This window comes from Procambarus clarkii, chromosome 17 (genome assembly GCF_040958095.1).
Source record: "Procambarus clarkii isolate CNS0578487 chromosome 17, FALCON_Pclarkii_2.0, whole genome shotgun sequence".
Lineage (NCBI taxonomy): Eukaryota > Metazoa > Arthropoda > Malacostraca > Decapoda > Cambaridae > Procambarus > Procambarus clarkii.
The window spans coordinates 31,103,831-31,112,347 of record NC_091166.1 but is presented as its reverse complement, the minus strand read 5'-3'; positions in this window follow the sequence as shown (position 1 = coordinate 31,112,347).

The window sequence follows — 8,517 nt, the reverse complement described above, 5'->3', positions numbered from 1 at the left end:
GGGATATTTGAAGAGAGGGAAGGGAGGAGAGAAGGGGGGCCGATTGAGGAAGGGAGAAGAGAGATTCGCACACAGTTAGGTAATCCCCCTAATAAAGCTATAAGTCTTAATAATCCATTAAAATCGCTAAGTTTTATGAAGTGATTGATTTCGAATACAAGAAAGATTTTTTCAACTATTAACCATATTCCAGTGTGTGTGTGTATGTCCATTTAAAAGGCAATAGGTATAATTCATTGCATCAGGCTACGAGTGAATCAGGGCTTTTGGACTCTCCCAAAAGGATGCATGATCTATATATAGTGATTAATGCAAAAGCGTGTGAAAATGACCAGATACAATCTCCAGTAATATTTTAATCAGTAAATTCATTTGGAAATCCATCCATGAAAGCTTGCTTATCAATGTACGCAGCTTATGTAACAAATTCTCGGAACTTGAAGCAATCGTTCCAGATAATTATATTATTCAATAAGCAAAACAAAATCCTTGTTTACTAAAGAAATAAAGACCACTTAGCCTAATATACAATTCAAAGCTGTACCCGTGTTTGCTAGCGAAAGAAATTTAACTGTACTTAAGTTATAGGTTCATTAAATCGTTTAAAAAATCTAAAATATAATGTTCATAGGATTTTGCGAATATCAACTCGATATATTTAGAAATTAAGAAAATAATCCACATAATGTACAGTGAATAGACTACCTGCTCACTATTTTTCAGAGCTAAACAAAAATATATACTAAGATGGTTACTAAACTGACTAAGGGGCTTCAGCCAGCTTGAAATTTCGGTCGCTCTGTTTGTGTTGCAGCCGTTAGCGTTATTGGCAATTAAATGTTTTGCAGCATACGCCATTATCGATGTCATTCATGTAAATTAATAGCAAAAGTTGTTTCAAAACTGAGGCCCTGTGGCACTTCACTTGTAATGACTGTTGAATCTGATCATTTTTATATTGAGATATTATATTTATATATTTTTATATTTATAAATATTTTATATTATTTATATATTTTATTATTTGTATATACATTTTATATATTTTATATATTATTTTTATATAGAACTACATGTTGTTTGCATCCACAAATTAAATAAAATTTTGCCCCGAAGGAAGATTGTTTTTTTTTTTTTGGCAGCGCCACTCATCCTGTGAGTGAACATACCGCCAAAGTAGCATGTAGAACACCCCACAATAGGAAGAAATCGTTCGCTTGTACCCAAAAACAGCTGGGACCTGCTTAACTGTCTCAAGTGAACAGCTTATCAAACAAGATTAACATTTGAAACTCTTAAAATTTACGTTATCTAGTGGGTGCGAAATGGGGAAATATTTTAAGAACAGTATCTATATTTGACAAATAGTATTTATCTAACTCGAACAATGTGGAGTTATTATTCTACACATATTTCTAATGTCTCTTATATGTTCAAATTCTCTCAGGTAGTGGTCATGGCGGTGGTTACCTTGAGGTTACCTTGAGGTGCTTCCGGGGCTTAGCGTCCCCGCGGCCCGGTCATCGAGCAGGCCTCCTGGTTGCCGGACTGATCAACCAGGCTGTTGGACGCGGCTGCTCGCAGCCTGACGTATGAGTCACAGCCTGGTTGATCAGGGTGTTCATCACTTTCATCACAGATTCTGCAACTCCGCTGCACGGTTTGTTTCCTTCACACATCTCAATTGATATTTGTATCCAAGACGAATTTTTGTTATTATTGATTCTCTCCACCGCCTCTTCGTCCATCATGATTGGATTATTGATTCTCTCCACCGCCTCTTCGTCCATCATGATTGGATTATTGATTCTCTCCACCGCCTCTTCGTCCATCATGATTGGGATTACCATCAGCAACCATATTATACCAGGGTACAGATTCACTGATTTGTTCCTCTATCCTCCTTTAATCAGTTACCTTGCCACGGAGATGTTTCCTGATAATGCCTCTTGTTACAGACCCGAGCCCAGCGTCCGAGCACGGAGCAGTGACGCCCGCGCCATCTGTGGGTCAGCTCCCAAAACCCCCTCCAAATGGACGACGCCATCTAGTGAGGACGAGATATACTGGCCACAAGGGCTAGTTTCCCGTCCCGATCAGCTCATAACACAGCCGCTGCTGACCTCTGGTGAGGTGGAGCATAGACAGCAACGCCATCTATGGAGTGGATAGGTGGGCGTTTGTGTCTAAGCCTGTAAGTGAGGTGCCCTAGAATGTCCCTATTACTGATGACGTGTTTGATTACAGAGTCAACCTGGGACTGCTGTAATGGAAGTTGGAGGAGTCTACCCAAGGCAGCCATAGAACCTCCACGCATTTGCCGCTGATACTGTGAGTCACCCCCCAGATGAACACTGTTGTGTTAGCCTGCCTGTGGGGTGGCAGATCCAGGGATTGTCGTACCCGGGGCTGACTAGTGGAGAAGACTAACCACTGGGGTGTTGTGGTGAGGAGAGTGACCTGTGAAGTCACACGAGGCTCCTGCCTAGGGCTCGCAACCCTAGTATCGGTCGTGGAGTGGCCTAACCAGCGGAACTGATTGGAACCTGCCAGCTACAGGCTGGATTTGTGGTTGATGGCCTCCACGACGGTGCCCCCAGTGGAGCTGTGATTTGGCTGGCCTGTGGCCAGGGTAGACTCGAGAGAATCGAAGGATTCGTCACGAGGCCACAAGAGGACCAAGGGCTACGCATCGTTGAGCACCGTGGAACACTCCGCGTCTTCAGAGGAAGACCATATTGTACATAATAGTGTTAATACCTCCCCCGTGTGATAAAATATATATTATTAATGGTGACGGTGATAATTATATATTTAAGTTTTTGCCTTTGTCTCCCTTCCCCTTTAATTTACTTGCGTTACAGAACACATCCCTTGAAAGCCACTACTAACTTGGGGCTGGATACCCAAACTCTATTAAGATCAGAGAAAGAACCCAGTTGCGACCCAATAGGGCCGTAACACCTCTAACTTGTAGAAGAGTCTTGGGCATGAAGTATTCAATTTGGTCTCCTTCAGCGCCCTCAGCAGCCAGCACATCAGCTCGTTCATTTCCTCAGATTCCAACATGGGAGGAAATCCACAGGAATTTGATGACTCGTCCCTGATTGTTTAGTACTCTCGTGTCTCTCTTGATTTCAGTGACTATCACAAGGTTTTCTGCCTGATTTTTACTAAGGCTTTGTGATGCTGCTTTTAAATCAATGGACCGTTAGTGTTTCTTTCAAGGAATCTTAACGTCATAACAATGGCAGTTAGCTCTCTCTGCTTGCGTTGAAGAGGCAAGTTCTAGATACGTGTTTTTTCTTAATTTCCGGTTTGAAAGGCATTATTCCTAATTACAGTTTATGCCGCCCCAGCCCTGCCATTTGCAGGATTAGATGACCCAACATCTTCTTGAGATGATTTCGGGGCTTAGCGTCTCCGCGGCCCAGTCCTCGACCAGGCCTCCTTTTTGTTACACCCCCCCCCCCAAGAAGTAGCCCGTAGCAGCTGTTTAACTCCCAGGTACCTATTTACTGCTAGGTGAACAGAAGCATCAGGATGAAAGAAACCCCTGCCCATTTGTTTCTGTCTCCACCGGAGATCGAACCCGGAACCCGGACTACGAATCCGAAGCGCTGTCCACTCAGCTGTCAGGCTCCATCAGTGTAGATTTCATGTAATTAATTTCAGGGTTCCATATTCCGAGTTCCGTATTCATTGTTCTCAAGATTGATTTCGATAATTTTTCTGTCATTATACCGCAGGAGCTGTTCCCTTTTTACTTTCTGCAGTGATGGAGGATACTGCAGTGATGGAGGATGCTGCAGTGATGGAGGATGCTGCAGTGATGGAGGGTGCTGCATTACTCTACTTGTGTATTGCTCATTCAGCTGAGTATTGCCAACTCAGTTCATATCGGCTGAGTGGACAGCGCTCGGGGTTCGTAGTCCTAATGGTCCGGGTTCGATCCCCGGTGGAGGCGGAAACAAATGGGCAAAGTTTCTTTCACCATAATGCCCTGTTTACTTAGCAGTAAATAGATACCTGGGACTTAGGCAGCTGCTATGGGCTGCTTCCTGGGGATGTGTGTGTGAAAATTAGGATTAAGGACTTGCCCGAAACGCTATGCGTGCTAGTGGCTCTACAAGAATATAAGAACTCTTGTATATATAAATATATAAATAAATAAATAAATAAATAAATTTTAGTTCCTCAGCCTTATCCTTGGGGTCTTAGTGAGGCGCAAGCCGGGTTCTGCCACCTTAGCTATCTGTATCTTTGCCCACACTTGTCTTGCAGATGTTTCTCTTCCAATGGAGCTAGTGAAGTCAGGTCATTGTCTTTCCCGCTCTTTAATCTTCTCTTCCCTGGCTACTTGACACACAGGTGTAAATTGCTCCTGGTTGCTTTCAGCGGGATGTCTCCGGTACTCTCTAGTTCTGCCCCTTACATTTACATTGAACATATATATGTAGTTGGTCTCATACCATTATATTTTCTTCTTTTCAGGGTTACTTCGCCCCCGTTGTATGGCGCGGGACTCCGAGGCAGCTCTCAATTTAATTATTAAGGTCATCAACAAATTTATCAACGTTTTCAGGGATTTGCGGCCTCATATCTGGTCCGAATGATAACCTTTTTCTTGTAATTTATCTTTTTCCTTCTCTTGCTCATACCTTGTGGTTACCTTGAGATGATTTCGGGGCTTAGCGTCTCGACGGCCAGGCCTTAGCGCCGTCGACCAGGCCTCCTGGTTGCTAGACTGATCAACCAGGCTGTTGGACGTGGCTGCTCGCAGCCTGACGTATGAATCACAGCCTGGTTGATCAGGTATCCTTTGGAGGTGCTTATCGAGTTCTCTCTTGAACACTGTGAGGGGTCGGCCAGTTATGCCCCTTATGTGTAGTGGAAGCGTGTTGAACAGTCACGGGCCTCTGACGTTGATAGAGTTCTCTCTCAGAGTACCTCTCGCATCTCTGCTTTTCAATGGGGGTATTCTGCACATCCTGCCATGCCTTCTGGTTTCATGTGGTGTTATTTCTGTGTGCAGGTTTGGGACCAGCCCCTCTGTTATTTTCCACGTGTAAATTATTACGTATCTCTCCCGCCTACGCTCAACAGAATACAGATTTAAACTTTTTAGTCGTTCCCAGTAGTTTAGATGTTTTACTGAGTGGATTCTAGCAGTAAAGGATCTCTGCACGCTCTACAGGTCAGCAGTTTCTCCAGCTTTGAAAGGGGCTGTCATTGTGCAGCAGTATTCCACTCTAGAGAGCACTTATAGCGTCTTGAAGAGTATCATCATCGGTATAGCATCTCCAATTTGAAAAGTTCTTGTTATCCAACCTGAATTTTTTTTTTTTGCAGATGTGATGGCTACTTTATTGTGTTCTTTAAAGGTAAGGTATTCCGACAAGATAACACACAAATCCTTTTCATTGCCTTTCCGTTCTATATTATGATTTGACTGCGTTTTGTACGTGGTTTCCGTTTTTATATTTTAATTTATCAGTAGCTTTTTTTTTATCTCATGCTGATAACCGGTGAGCCTTTGAGTGAAGTCATCACCCACCAGTGTCTCCTGTAGCATTATGACGTCAGTTTAGTGTTCACGGACTTACTGTATGATGTTATAAAGTCTATTGGGAACTCCAATGCAGTTATATTGTAGTATAGGGAGATTTTCCTCAATGTAATTATCCATTTTGAGGATGTTCGTCATCAGATGTGCTGTGTTTGGTGTTGTCATTGGTGTGACTGTGTGCACTGGTGGTACTGTGTGTATTGGTGCCAGTGTTCGCTGATGTTCGTGTGTGCACTGATACCATTGTGTCTGCTGTCCTGTGCCTTGACGCCATGTGTTGCATCACCATGCACCAAGCTGTGACTTGCTGGAGTCTCCCGTCACCATCTCTTTTGTTGCAGGATATGAAGTATTTCTTCCTGGTTCTTCTGAATTTTAGAATGAGCATTCTCAAGTTCCGCTTGCTTTTTAGCAGGCGTTGAATGAGTGGATGATTTGGATTTGGTCCCATTTTGGTAAGTACTTACCCAGCTAGGTAAGTACTGGGTTTGAGTTGGTTGGTAGAGCAGGAGAGTAGGTGGTTAGTTGGGTAGGATGGTTGGACAGGTGTGAGGCAGGAAATTGGGTCAGGTGGGACAAAGCGGGGAGGGTTGATTGTGAGACATTGGGGAGTATGGAGGGGGGGGGTGAGGTGAGGATAGGGATAGTAAGAGGGAGAGGTGGGTGGGATTGTGAGTGGAGGGCGGGGGAAAGATGGTTGACCCTGAATGTGGTGGTGGCGGGTCACCCCACTCATGCCTCAAGCTGTGGGCGGGTCACCCCACTCATACCTCAAGCTGTGGGCGGGTCACCCCACTCATACCTCAAGCTGTGGGCGGGTCACCCCACTCATACCTCAAGCTGTGGGCGGGTCACCCCACTCATACCTCAAGCTGTGGGCGGGTCACCCCACTCATACCTCAAGCTGTGGGCGGGTCACCCCACTCATACCTCAAGCTGTGGGCGGGTCACCCCACTCATACCTCAAGCTGTGGGCGGGTCACCCCACTCATACCTCAAGCTGTGGGCGGTCTACCGTAAGCTTAAATCTGGGCTGGATTCTGGGCTTGTCCGTGGCGTGTCGTAGTGTTCTCCACGGAGCCATTCCCGCCCCTGTTCACCTGCGGCTTGAGTCGGTGTTCGTTTCATTCCCTGCCAGTCAGGCCTCCTCCTCTAATATCGGTATGGTAGTTTGCATCCATATAATAAATTATACAACCCACTACAATCACTACCTTCTATACCTTTTACTGGGAATCCAGATGAATAATGTTTATCGTCTTTTGTCAAACATTAATAATGTTATTCAGGAAATCAAAGTTGGTTGGTTACGTACGAACTATTTCTGTGGAAAACATTACAGGAGTCTGTTGCTCGACTGTGACTGAAAATGATGTAGTCTGTCGTCTGGAATTTCCAGACGACAGACTGCATTTCCATTTCATTTGGAAATGGAATTAGCATTTCCTTATAGATTACTCACGTCAACCTGATTAGTCGGGAATTAGTAATACTTAAATAGGAAAATACAAATTTATACTTTTTATGTATCAGTGCGATATTTGCAAGTTTCTATTCTATTTGTATCCCCTAGCATACATTAGGATCCCCTAATCTTGGATAAGCACCTCCAAAGGATACCTGATCAACCAGGCTGTGACTCGTACGTCAGCCAGCGAGCAGCCGCGTCCAACAGCCTGGTTGATCAGTCCGGCAACCAGGAGGCCTGGTCGACGACCGGGCCGCGGGGACGCTAACCCCCGGAAGCACCTCAAGGTAACCTCAAGGTAGTCCATTGTATAAGAGAGAATGGCTGTCTGAGCAACCTGTCCACTACACAGAACGTCACTTTCCGCATGTATGCGTTACATGAGACTCAAGAATTATCATACTAGAAAATGGAAGCGGCTCGCGAAAGTGACGTACTGTTCCGTTTTCTCTTTGGGTCCTCTGGAAGGTTAGGAGAGGACACTTTAAAGTGACCGTTTTCTTGACTTTGGGAAACCTTAGGAGGACGGGCTGGTCTGAGTGTCTGTCTGTTCGAAGCTGGAGGCCGCGGGCTTGGTGATAACCTCACCCACATTGGCAAAGGGGATGGTCTGGGGTATGGGATGAACACAGGCTGGTGCCAGGGTCACATTGACATCCCCACGACAATTTTTGAACCTGGCCACCAGCATCACAATAAAATATTTAAATAAAAAACTTTTCATTTGTTTTTTCGCTTATAATAATATGCACCATTATTCACTGATCTCGGGAAAATTAACATATATTTCCTGTTGTCAATAATTTCCCCGTACTCGTATAAAACAGACGAATCTTTCACCAGTCCGCCCTCCAAGAGGTTTCCCAACGTCAAGAAAACGGTCACTTTAAACTCTCCTCTCCTAACCTACCAGATGACCCAAAACAGAAAACGGGACAGTACATCACTTTAGTGAGCCGCTTCCATTTTCTAGTAAGACAATTGTTTTCCTTCTGGCCTTTGCAAACGAGCGAAAAGCGACATTATTTGTAGGAGGACAAGTTGCTTCCACAGAGTCAAAGGTTTCTCAAACCATGTACCTTTACCAGAGTTAGGGGTACCTATATAATTTTCAATATTTCACACCACTTCTCCCCCTCTCACTTGCGGCCACCACACATTACATAATTATATTTTTAGTAAGAGAGAGAAACAGAAAGACTCCCAGACAGACAAAGATAAAGGCAAAGGCATAGAAAGAATTAGACAGATAGATGCATTTATAGAGGGATAAGTGAATGGGTAAATGGATAGATAAATGGATAGATAAATGGATAGATTGATGAATAGATGGATAAATAGGTGGAGAGAGAGATGATTATATGTAAAGGTATAGATGGATATGGTGATGGGGTAGATAGATTATTTATAGATGGATGGATAGACGGATAATTTGATCGATAAATCCCCCCTCCCCATCCGGCCCGTTGGCGCCGTGAGG